Below are 13,053 nucleotides of genomic sequence, written 5' to 3' on the forward strand. Positions count from 1 at the left end.
ATTTAACTTTTTTTTTACAATTTTATTTAAAAAAACAGATAAAGAAAAAAATCTAAAAGTACAGTTCCTCAAAGCTATCAAAAGCTTGTGAATAGGGGCCCAAACATTAAGCAAATTGCATTTTAAAATATGAACACATTCTTAAGATTTAGGAAAACAGCAAACAAAGGTGTTACCACTGACAGAGGTGGGACCCAGTCATTGTTTTGCCAGTCACAAATGAGTCTTAAGCTCTATGTCAAGACAGGCAAGTTCCAAGTGGAGTCCCAAGCAAGCAGCAACCTCTGAGGCTGAGAAACGAAGCCTACGCAAAAGTGCCACAAACTGCAGTTCATCAAATGACCACTTGAGCTTGACTCCAAAACAGAGTCCCCCATAGACCCCCATGTCAAAATGCCTTATTTTACAGCATAAATAAGCATCTGGTTCAAAAAGTAGATTGGGTCTCTACAGCTAATTTCAATATTCATGACAACTGTACAGGGGTGACTTTATTTATTTATTCATTTTACAACACATTCATTTACATTTTATTTAGGCCCAAAGTTATGCATATTTAATGGTAAGGCAGCTTCATTTACAGGCTGTCTGAAAGGCATCATTACCAGCTGCTGATCTACCCATCGCTCCTCCACAGCTCCAGCCTCTCGTTCAAATATGGTCACTTCTGGCTCCAAAAAAACACAAGATGGCGCTGACCAAAATGAATCAAAACTACAGTCCACAAACCAATGGGTGACGGTGGTTATATCCATTATTTATACAATCTATGGTCTCATGTCAAGACTGACTAGTCCCAAGTCAAGTCTCATGTCCTAAACTTTGTTTTTCGAGTCCTAAACAAGTCACAATCCACTCTTTGCCAAATGTAATGCCATTATATTTTATAAAGAGTTTATTGGAAGATGTTGCATATCTGACTGTAACTTTAGACCAGCACATTTTGTATACTGCAATTACATTTTTGTTGACCACTCACAGTTTCTGTAGTGAAGTATCTTTGGTAGACATTTTTCAACTGGCACTCAGTAACGTCACATTTCTTCCTTTTGGTACTCTCCTGCAATTTGATTGGATGCTATTGGACTGGTTCACACAAAGTGGACCTGGGGAATTTTGTGTCAGCTCCTTGGAAATAAATATATTAGTTGGTTCAGATAATGAGGGGAAATTAATTGATTCGTGGCACACTTTTTAATTAACATGCTTTTCAATCTTCGGACTTGAAGGAAGGAATCAAGTATTTACCAAGTCTGAGTTAGGTCACAAATCATTGGCGGTAAAGTCCATGTTGAGTTGCAAGTCTTTTTTGATTTTGTTAAGTCCAGTCTAAAGTCATCAAACTTGTGATTCAAGTCTGACTGGAGTCCACACTTCTGCCAGTTGATGTATCGTACCAGAGTTATCATAAAGCTAACAGAACAGCACTGAACAAACCAGACAGCAGGACAAGACACAATACAAAGCTGATCATTTGAAAATGTTTTACTTCCTGAACTATAACACTGCACTGAGCTGCAAGAGTGTTACATAATTAAGTAAGACTGCCACACTGTTCCATCACAAGACTTTTACACTGTTAACTGATACTTTGGCACCATTTCGACACGAAACTTCAACTCAGACACTGTCTCAGTCTTACACTGTTACTGTCAGACTGGTAATAATACCACACACCAGTCACACTGCTCCAAGTGATTAAATATTTATAAGAACCTTTGATACAGTGTGACTGAATGGAGTCAGGACTGAAGCGCACATCCTGTCAGTCTTCATTTGGGCCACTAGATGGCAGTGTTAGAAATGAAAATGTGCACTGGTGAAGCAGGTGAGGTCATCTGTGCTGTTAGTTCATCTGCAGTAAAAATTGAGCACACTGTGGAAGTTTAGCATCTATTAAAGGACCAAACAAATGATACAGAATAAACACAAATACAGAATGGAGTAAAAAAAAAGCCTCAAAAATGTCGAAAAAAAATGTTTGTAGAGGATAACAATAATATACAATCAGCTTGAGTGACTCATTTTAGCCTATAAAAAGTTGCAACATTGCACTGTGTCAAAGGAAATCTCATAAAAACTATAGTCCCTGAACATGTGAGTAGGCTGGACTGTTGTTATCCACAGGTGAGTGTGTGTGGGCTCCGTCGTGACGCAACTGCTCAGACTCGAGGACTGCAGCTATCACTGATCATCTAGCAGAAATTAATCAATTGCACCATTGCAATTAGGTCCTAAACCATAAGATATCTGTGATGACATTTGGAGAATCTGCGTTAGACATGTAAATGCATTCATGCTGTGGTCGTGTTGCTTCCAGATGAAAGCTTTCAGCTGCGGATTGGAAATTGCTTCCACACACGGGGCTGAAACGGTGAGTGAGTTTAGACACCAATTATCACGTTACACTTTTGTGCATGAGTGACTTTACAGGGTTTGATACCCTTAGCTGTCCTGGTATTTTAGCGACAAGAGGTTTACTAGCTTTAAATATGCCGCTGAGTACAAAGGTAGGTAACGCCAAACTCCATTAAAAATATTGCGGTGTAATGTTTGCTCGCTGACAGGGGCAGGCAGATATCTCTTTAAAAAGGACTTTACACTTTATAGAACTTGACAGACTCTAAAGGAAAATTCGGCATACATTTGATCCAAAAAGCTGCACGAATTTAACTTTAAAATGTACTCATGTTGCTTGATAGTGCCCTCCATGGCGCCGTGGCAGTAGTGTGGTGACTTAAAGGTAAAAACTAATTGTATAAAATAAGATTTCATTGCAATAAGTGCTGCTTTATTGTATTGACTGCATGATGAATCAGAGACTGATCTCTAAATATGGAGAATGGCTTAAATTAAGTGGTCTAACTGTCTATCATAGCCTAGTTTAGGAGCCGGTTGTTGCAAACAAGAACATTAAACTGACAGGTGAGTTTATTTTCTGCCCACATTTCAATGAAAAAGATGACGTCAGTGTTTCTTTTCTATAGCCAGGGACCATAATGACACAATATTTTTGTTTATAAGACTATAAAAGTTGGCCCAATGCAGGTTATTGCATTGTCAACCAGTATTTAATAACTGTTTTCACAGTAATGTGAGGTTTAAATCCCTTCTGCAACACCAGCGTGCCTTCGAAATATGTCAGTATGTCAGCATTTATGTTCACAGAAGCCTTTACTCTCTCAGTGACTTTCAAGGAAATTACCCCATTTGTCTTCTATGGCTGTGCATGTTTGTGTGTGCACAAGTGTACGTGTTGGCTCTTTGGAAAGAATACTCTAAGTAATGTCATCTAGTGCAACTGCATCATGTCTGTGTGTGGTTGCTCAGGCCAAGCACACATGTCCATGGCCATGTGCGGTGGCATTTATGAATGGCATTGTGCAGTAATGCCGCTGCGACTGCTTATGGCATTGTGTGTGTCCATTGTGAGTGTCCGTGCAGCAAAGTGTGTAATGGACATTTCTGCTGCAGCAGCATTCTGAGTGTTACATAACAGGTTGTCCTCTGCATCATCCTGCAGGGCGGCCCAGGATTAAAGAAAGACTCAGTGCTTCTCCTTGGCATGGGGAGGCTTTATGTGTGTGTGTGCAATATGAGCATGCACCTCTACAGCTTTATCACAGCCAGTCCTGATGCATACTCAAGCCCTGTGTTTCAGTGTGTCGAAGGATTATTTATATCCCATAGAACATAAATATTAATGATAACATGGGCCTCTGTGGTTGTTGATTAATAGCAGTAACTTGAAGCTATTACTTAACTGTAAGTGCAGATTTCTGCCTTTCAGAAGTTACTTTCTGACATTGTTTTTTGCTGTTCTTGATGTCTCGATGTGATCTGTTTCAGTCCAGTAGAGGCTGAAACACAACTTGAATTACTAATTAATGTAATGCAGGTTTTCACAGGTTAGACTGCAGGGAGTTTGGAGTTGGTGGAGAAAGTAACTTTAAAAAACAGCATTAAGAATTACTGTAAGTAGTAGTACTTTAATTAAATCCTATCAAACTTGCATATCTAGATGTTCTTAAAGACACACTATGCAGGGTTTTCCTAAGAAACAATATGTAGAATCAAACAAGAGTAATCCCTCTCAATCGTATAAGCCACTAGATGTGTGTGGCAGTGTATGCAAATTTGCATTTCCTAGGATAGCGAAGGAATGAACTGCCCTATTCTCCCATGTGCTCGTTGCCTTGGATGGCTGGATTGGTTAGGTTTAGGGTAAGAATGTCAGGGTAAACCAGTCACAGGCAGAGTAATCAAGAGTAAGACAGGTCAGTCCTCCGCTTTATCCAAGAAAATGCAAATTCCCATTCAGAACATTCCTGGACACAGTGCGCAGGTAAGGTCAGGACTTTATTAAAAGAGAGTGACCAGGTGTGAGAATGTAAGCAGCACACATCCAAGAGGAAGTGACAAAAATTGCTGATGTGGCACAGAAAAAAAATGCAAATATACAAAAACGAGTTTAAATCTAGGGTTGGCTTTCTCTCATGCTCGTGGTGCCGTTTGCAATCAGTAGCCGACAATTCCTGCATTGTATACCTTTAAAGGGGCTCTATGCAAAATTCAGAGTGTAGACTGGACATGGCTCTATATAAGGAGATGGTTGAGCTGGCGGCTACCAGCTAACAGTGATAACTAGGCTTGAGCGGTATCTGTTTTTTCACATCTTTTATATCTTCCTGACATTTCACCCAAGACGGGATATGACTGTATTAGTGTGTGGTGCTACTCAAGTTGGATGTGAACACAAGCTGGTTTCCCTGCAGTCTCTCTGCTGTTGCGAGCACAACATGGGCCGGCTGTTTACATCCTGTACCATTATCCCCACCACTCAGTCAGCTCAGCTACCTGTTGCACCAGAGTGACCTCGGGTGGCATGAAACATGCAAAACATCCTCAGTACAGCCTCTCCAGTATGAGGTCAATAGAAAGATGAGTGGCAGAGCTAACGGTGTTAACCAGTGGGAAATCAGTGGGTGGACATTACACTTCTGTGACAACGGCAACCCCATAATAGCAGTACCCACCGTTATGAGCGCAGTGTAGAAGTGGCGTCAATGAGCTAGTCAGTGGGACAGACACATGCACTAACATGCACACATGGCTGGACTGGTTTACCACAACAAACCACAGAAATGCTCAGATCACAACACACACAGGTAGCGTAACTGTATTCTCTGCTCAGGATGCCATTACTTCCCTATATCTTTACATAGCAAATAGTGGTTTGCTGCTTTATTAATGCCCTGAATGTCGCACACAGAATATTTTACTTCTGTAGCTTACATGCCACTGTTTTGTAGAGGTGTAAGCTAAAATGACACACTCAAATGTTTGTTGATTAAGGCTGATTACACTGGTACAATTCGTGGATAGTGCAGCTTTGAAAATGCAATTGCTGCATATAAAAGTTAACTCTCTCCTGCTTGAGTTAATTTGCAAACAATAGGATTCCTTAGCTCATGTTTTGTTTTGCAGCTAACACATTTCAAATCTTAGCTTTGAGTATTAGCAATAGATTTGGTTCATCTTAACAGATTGATTTTTCTTGTATGTGAAAGTGTTGCAGCCTCTTCTCTTACCACACTGCGTTCGCCTCACTTGGCAGTAGAGCTTAAAATATCACGTGCCAAGTTTGTGCAAGTCTAATCTAGCCACTCCTTGTTCAAGGGTGTGATTGTGCACTCAGATGTGCTGTGCATGTTCGTGTGCATGTAAGTGTGTCTGTGAGAATGTCATTATTTGCATTTTTGTGTGTGAATGTGTGTGAGACAGCTGAAAGCCCTCCTCTGCCCGGACTTGTCGTTGGATTAATACAGTAACCTGTTGTGAATGATGTAGCTCTTATCCACAAGAACAGATTAACAGAGCAACACTTTCCTTTGTGATGTTATTAACCTGTCTAACCCAACTCTAAACCTGCACATCAGTCTAACTTTACCCCAACTATGACCGTTTACTGTCAATCAAGCTGAATCATGATGATTCAAATAAATCAGATCTTAGACCTCCACACCCTGTAGAGTTACTGGATAACAGAACAGGCTGCTGAAGTCTACTGTGAGAATACTTTGACTAACATTGCAGAGCTGATGCTGATGGCAAACCCACTGACTGACCAATCCAGTCTCACTCTGAAGTCGACGAAATCCAGCACTTGGGCAGGGATGTGCGGCGTCAGACACTGACGAAAAAAGCCATCCTTTAACAGGCATGATATGCGGCGGGTCGCCATTATAGTTCAACAGTGCTCGGCGGCATCGGGGGAATTGTGGCAGGACAAGAAGGAAAGTCAAGGCGGTGAAAGAAGACTTTGTTGGACTGACAGAACAAAGTCTGTATGCAAAGTGCTATAGAACAGTATCGTGCAAGGGAGGAAACACTTCAAACCCCACCAAGTACCTTGGTGACAGATGCAAAGACCTCTCCAAAGAGCACAAAACATGACAGGTTAGCAAATAAGCTAGCTGGCCAGCCAGCTGGTAGGAAGATGATGAGCATAGATTTATAATAAGTGGATACCGGACCCCAAGTCTGATGGAATTGCTCATCTATTGCATACGCCAAAAAAGCTTATTTCTCCCGGGTTTACTTCTGCAGTATGTGGCCCATTGAATATGTGCAGTAGTGTTTCAATCACTGGCTCCACCCATGTGTTCCAGTTTGGCCCATAGACTTTACATTGCAATGATATCAGGGATGTTTAAATCACTTTTCACAGCTCAAGGAAAGTTTAAAATATATAAAACCACCATGGATCCAAAATTCATAAAAGAAGAGTCATAATTGACACTGTTTGCAGTTTGAGAGTTTTACAGACGTCTTTATAATGGTGGTTTATGGAGAAAATACTTTCCAGCTCCTCCTGGGAGATTCCGAGGTGTTCCCAGGCCAGATGAGATATATAATCCCTCCAGTGTGTTCTGGGCCTGCCCCAGGGCTTCCTGCCAGTTGGACGTGCCTGGAAAACCTCTAATGGGAGGCGCCCAGGAGGCATCCTGATCAGATGCCTGAAGCACCTCAAGTGGCCCCTTTTGACGCAAAGGCGCTCTACTCCGAGCTCCCTCCGGATGTCTGAGCTACTCACCCTATCTCTAAGGCTGAGCCCAGCCACCCCACAGAGGAAACTCATTTCAGCCTCTTGTATCTGTGACCTCATTCTTTCGGTCACTACCCATAGCTCATGACTATAGGTGAGGATTGGGACGTAGATGGACCGGTAAATCAAAAGCTTTGCCTTCTGGTTCAGCTTCCTCTTCACCATGACAGTCCAGTGCAGCACCCACATCACTGCTGACGCTGCACCAAACCGCCTGTTCATCTCACCATTTCAAGAACATACATGGGTATTGTGCAGAGCAGATGTATAATACAAAATATCTTAACATTTCACCCAATAAATATAACCATATATTAGCAATTTGCCCTGATATGTAGTTAAGATATCATTGTAAATGTATTTTGTGCACTCTGTAGGTCTCATGGTTTTGCAGCGAACTCGTATCAAGGGTTACATTTTTGTATTGTGACAGCACTATAAAACCAGCCTGTATTGGTATGACTCACCAAAATCAATGTTTTATCAGGGACACAGATAAAACTGGTGTCTGTGTTTCATTACTTTGCATGTGTGTTGCTGTAAGACAACTTTATTGTTCTTAACACTTCAGTCTACCTGTTTAATTTGGATTTGTTCCCACTTTGTTTTTAGTTCAGCTGCTGTCAAGTGTGAGGAGAAGACAGCTTTCACACTTCACAGTAACCCTTAGATTTCATAGCTGTCGTTCAGTTGGCACAGCGACACTTTTGGGAGCATAATGTCATTTGTATGTTAAGCACTGGTTGAGATCACTTAATAAATTTGTGGCAGCTACAGTACGCAACAGCAGACGTCAGAATCATATCCAAATCCACCTGAGAAGAACTGCTGTGGTGTCTGAGAGCAGCCAGTGGAGAGGGAGACTGTTTATCACGACAGCCTCACACTTCCTGTGTCAGACGGTCTATTTTAGTCCTGTTTCCAGAAGGACCAGTGGCTGAGAGATTATATTATCTTGTGCCACCATTGTCAGCTTCACAATAGTTTGACTACTACTTTCACGACTATACCACACACGTTGCTGTCTTGGTGGTACAGTTAAAACATGCAATATGTTTTGAGCCGTAACATTATTGATGAGCAGGTGCCTCATATAAACGGCGCCATGGGCTGTCTGAGGTGTTTTCCCCTCACACAAACACTTGGCAGAAATATGTCTGATGTTCTGGTTAATTAAAGTCAGACACACATGTATTGACAGAGATACAGTCTGTGCCCTTCTCAGCCTTACCTGCAAAATAATTTGTGTGTGGTGCATGTTTGTACACACACATATTGTCCCCTGAGCCTTTGCATGCTTCGAAAGCTTAAAAATCCCCACCCCCATGTTAGCTTCACTTCACTTTAAAGATCAAACGTTAATCAGATTATCATGTTGTTAATGAACCCCTGTCTGTGCTGTTAAACAGTCTGAGAGAATGTGGAGAATTTGTCAGATTCATAATTTGTGTTTGGCTTTGGGACAAAGTCACAAGGTTTTGGCTTATAGAGACATTTCAGTTGGAGGCATATAGGAACTGTGGAGCGTCATGAAACACAGTTTTCAAAAAAGCTTTTTTTGTTTAGCTGCAATGCAATTAAACCTGCATTGTACGTACATGTAGTTGAAGGGGTAGTTCTGATCTTGTGAAGTGGGTTTGTATGGGGTAGGAGAAGCGTGGATCAGCAACAACACACATTTTAGCCACCTTTTAAAAAGTCCCACCTAAAAATAGTAGTATCAGTTTAAGCGTACACTATATCTGGATTATTTTCACTGCTTTACCTTGTGGTCAAACAGTGATTTCTGATGTTGAGATGAAACCGTTATATCACTCTTTTAAAAGCCAGACTCCACTGGGAAAAACAGTGATTTAAAATTGCTGAGCAAAGGAGCTTTTGGTCTGCCGCTGCCTCGGTCAGTTTGTTTGTATTATTGTGTGATTTTGTTGAATCCAAACTAACCTGTTAAAAAGCCAAAGTCACACAATAACGCAAACTAACTAAAGGCGAGTTCACATTACACGACTGGCTGACTGGTCTTGAGTCGCGGAGACTATCGTAATCTTATGAGTGTTCATACCTGGTGACGTGTTTCTGTCATCGGGAGTCTCGCCAACTGCGTCATGACCTGTGTGTGCACACCACAAGATTTCTCCACCGAGCCCTCGCTGACAGAGCCCCAGATGACGTAGTGACATCCCCAAACTACATTTTATCACTCGTGAACAAAACAGGACATTATCAAGTTCCCCGGCACTAAACTTGGAGACGACACATCGTAAAGGCATGGATATTCTTCCCAGTGTTGAATCAGATCTGCCTTTGGGGCCTGGGTCCAAACACAACACGCTCCCCATGATCCTGTGGACGCCGCCATTGTTGTTGTTGCTTGCCGCTTGTCCTCCTCACATTTCTTCTGTCCTCCTGCGTGCTGATGTGGGACGTATCTCTCATTGGCTGATGCTCTTTGTCAGTTGTGTCACACCTCTCTAGTTTTCTAGCATGCCAGATATCCAGTCCCAGTCAAAGACGAGGGAGCGACTTGCTCGTAGGCTTGTTCACACATGAGGACTCGTCGTGGCAGACTATCTGCCGACTCACCTCCGACCCAAGGTGGCTCTGCGACATCAAAATCGCGGTGAAAATGGTGTAATGTGAACTAGGCTTAACTGATCAAGGCAGCGATAGACCAATAGCTCCTGGGTTCAGCGAGACAAAATGACTGTTCTTGTCAGTGAAGTCTGGTGGCTTTCACAAGAGCATAGATGGGGAACTGAAGCTGTTAACGCCCTACCCATTGGAACGGCCTGTCTGACGGAAAGGTAAAGTGAAGAAAATACTCTCAACATAGGATACAATTAAACTGTTATAGATGTTTTTAGATAGGACTCGTGTAGGTGCATAAAATACATTATGCACAGCAGTACACTGCTTAGCTTCTGTGTCAGCACTCCTGCCACTTCTCCGAACTGGGGGCCGTGCCAACAGACATCTACTGTATAATACACTGACTATGGATAAGTACCCCATACAACCCCACCTCAAATAATCCGAAGTCTCCCTTCCCTTTAAGCCCACACAGTCACTATTGTCCACTCACATGCATGTTTAAGCTGAAGGTTTTCAGTTTTCTAAGCTGTAGCTCGTGCTGTATATAGTGACTGCTGGGATTAAAGTCACCTCAACATGCTCTGTTGGTTCATGAGGCCTTGCAGCTGTTCTGTCCTCCAAACCCCCTTTTTTTAATTTTGTGTTTGTTTACATCCTCTCAAACACTGGACACTGTGCCACATTTCACACAATGGGCTTTTTTGTGGTAATTTTGATAATCATGGATAAAGTTTGGGGCTGAATCTTTGGTCCCTTTGTCTTGAGCCCCATTATGATGGGATTAACATTACAGGGGGAGGTGGTGAATGAAATATTGACTGTGCTCCTCAGTAGTTCCACTGGTTGAGCTGGAATGCATTTGAACAATCAGGGTATTACAGAATATGATCTGTAACAGACTTTGAGAAAAGGCCAAAAGCCTCTCCCGGGTGGCGCAGGAGGGTTTACAGAGAGACAAAGATAGTGTGTGTTGAGAAATGACACATATATGCACCCCAGATTAGATTAGATTAACTGACCAGAGTTGTTTCCCCAATGTAGGTGTGTAACAAGGAAGGCGATGTCTAATGCTGGTTCTTCCTTGGTCTCTCATCTTTATGTTTGCTCTTCAGTGCCTCCCACTCGCATCATGCTCACCAACGCTGGGTGCACGGGAGTGTAAAACAATGCCTTCTCACTTAGTGAAGTGTTGAGGCTGAGAAGGTGGAGACAGCTCAGGCACATCGCTGGGCCAAGTCTTTTTCTCCCAGCGCACGCCATCATGCCAGCCCACGTGCTGGGTGATAGCAGTGATGGACTGACTTTGTCACTAATGTGTAGAGTTTATTTTTGATTACGGTTTCCACACCAACGAGGAAGAAGCACAAAGCCAGTAATTTTTTTTCCTCCCATTTACATTAAATGTGCCGTAACTGTGCCAGGCACACAGCAGCACAAGACTGGGCTCCCATGTGTGTAACTGGTGATGATTCTGCAGTGGACCCTGGTCACAGGTTTCAACATCGAAATGTGTTATCATTTTCTGGTTACCTTTCACCCACACTGAGGAGGAGGCGGCTGAAAGAGGAGTCTAATTTGTTCCCTCTATTGCCACGTTTAGCCTCTGCCATCAGTTATCTCCGACACTTGTTTGTTGTTATGGTGACATCAAAAATTAGGAAGGAGTACGCTCAGTCTCCAGGGGAGATACACGTTTAGCAGTTTTTCCCATCACTGTGATGGCCTGGACAGGCAGGGGGATCTGACTCTCCCCAGCTTCCACGGGAGGGCTGACAGTCAATTTTTGGAAATTGATAGCCTGACACGTTCGACTCTTCTCCTCGAGAGAGTTGTGTCATTATAGTGTCAAATTTGGTCAACTGGTGCCTAGTCTGTGTGCAAGCAGGGAAATTGCAGTGTTCCTCCCAGATCTCAGTGATGTTTGTTGCATCTCTGCAGGTCTGCTTCACAAAAGTCATGCCTTAGAGGTATTTGCAGCAGTGATTACAGCTTTCTATGGCCACTACAACCCTTTTGCAGCAAGGAGATATCCATTGGGATGTGATCGGCCCAATTGCTAGAAAAAATGTTGGCACTGTACATTTTTTCCAAACCACTGGTTAGGACAGAGATCCAGTTTGGGGTTTAAAAACATGGTTTTGTTGCGAGAATCACAGCTGGAGGAGTCATCAATATCTGGATAAAAAAATCTGCTTTTCATGGCACAATCCTTGGTGGAAAAACAGCAGGAAAACTCCAAAACCAACTGTTTGTTGGTCCTGAACAGTTGTCTGCAGCTTGGCAGGACATCTGACCTGGGTGTCACGCCATCACTCATCATCTCCACCTACCGATGACAAAGTCAGCTCATATACTATGTTGTTTTAGAAACATTGATATGATACATTTGACATGTGCAAATGAAATCACATTTGTGGTTAGCAGAACTGTATAAAACCAACATTTTCTTCTGGTGACTGGGCTGGATGCAATAGTATCTGAGTGTGTACGAGGAGAAATAGTTACCTAGATGTAACTCCACTTCTATGAGTACATGCAGAGCCCTCTAACTGCATGCCCAGCTGACTCAGCCGTCAGTGGCTGAGCCCAAAAGGGAGCAGAGTGACTGGTGCACCACGGTTTTATAGAGCTTGGATGCTACCACCTGATAGGGCAGTGAGTGCAGAGATCCGTCTCAGGGTGCCAAGGTGGAGGGAGGTTAACCAATAGTGAAGCCTGTTACAGTGCACATACGAACTGTAGCTTAATCTAGGTCAATCCAGGACACCTTTCAAGAGGTGATTATGGATGAGTTGTTATGATAAGCTATTATTGGCCACATTACAGAAATTATATTTGTAAAATTTCCTTGTGTAAGTATAGTCTGTTTGACTCTCCTTCACAGATCAGTGTGAATGACATGAAGTCTTCTTATTAGCTTTACTGGGCCAGTGGATTGCTCAGTCACCCGTGTTGGATACAATGATTTTGAAAGGGGGATTTTTGCCGCAGGGTCTCAGTGGTGTGTGAGTGCCAACTTGAATTATGCAATCGGAGTATTGGATCACACTTTGGTGAGTTCATGTAAGTTGGTGATCTGTTGCCACATTTGTAAAGTCTTGTATTTAGTTGCTTTGATCATACACTGTTCTCTTTAAGCTTAAAGGAAATAACTTCTGTTTTACAACCTGGATCTTGTTAGGTATATGTATGGTGTTGTCTGGATTTGGATCTTTATTTAGTATTTTGGCCCATCTCTCTAATTTGACATAATAAAACTTAGTCCCGAACATTTATTACTGAGATTTGGGAACACCGTGACATCACAGAACAGAGTCAAATGGGGCTTCACTACCCCATTAAAAAAAAAAAGT

At 42.5% G+C, this 13,053-nt stretch overlaps 1 protein-coding gene across 2 annotated transcripts in view; it reads left to right on the plus strand.

The window, feature by feature from the left end:
• The first annotated feature begins 2,187 nt into the window (after nucleotides 1-2,187).
• The window catches only part of LOC117255175 (uncharacterized), a 98,561-nt gene continuing 87,695 nt past the window's right edge, over nucleotides 2,188-13,053 (plus strand). For both annotated transcript variants that reach the window (XM_033623819.2, XM_033623820.2), the window contains exon 1: nucleotides 2,188-2,374. The gene's annotated coding sequence lies outside the window, so the exon portion shown is untranslated. The remainder of the gene's footprint in view (nucleotides 2,375-13,053) is intronic.

Source organism: Epinephelus lanceolatus, chromosome 3 (genome assembly GCF_041903045.1).
Source record: "Epinephelus lanceolatus isolate andai-2023 chromosome 3, ASM4190304v1, whole genome shotgun sequence".
Lineage (NCBI taxonomy): Eukaryota > Metazoa > Chordata > Actinopteri > Perciformes > Serranidae > Epinephelus > Epinephelus lanceolatus.